Here is a 448-nt window from a genome sequence, read left to right on the forward strand (position 1 = left end):
TTTTCACACTGGCGTACTGATGATGATGATCGGAACGAGAAGACGAAGAAGCATTTTTTCCCCCATGCGAAGAAGCTAGGAAACTTATTAGGGCCAATTTTTTTATTTACCTACGCTGGCTACACTATTGTATGTAACCAGTGTAGCATGGCTCCATTTTTTTTTTTTTTTGCCAGTGTAGAAAATGTGTAGCTCCGCTCATCTACACGAAGCAACTTTTTTATGCGTAAGCATGATAACTACACTTTCTACACCGCTTTTTTTCTCGGACCATCCGTGATCATAGTCCGTGATTCGGGAGAGCAATGCGTCAGCAAGCCATCAGTTTGCCTATCGAAAAAAGAAGTCAAGTACATGCGGTAAACAGAAGACGATAGATTATCTTTCGAAGCAATGCCTGTTCTTCAGTATAAATATGCAGTTGTCAGTGCGGCATCGTCCTCGTCTG

Source organism: Amblyomma mixtum, chromosome 3, assembly GCF_055824585.1.
Source record: "Amblyomma mixtum isolate Tamu chromosome 3, ASM5582458v1, whole genome shotgun sequence".
Lineage (NCBI taxonomy): Eukaryota > Metazoa > Arthropoda > Arachnida > Ixodida > Ixodidae > Amblyomma > Amblyomma mixtum.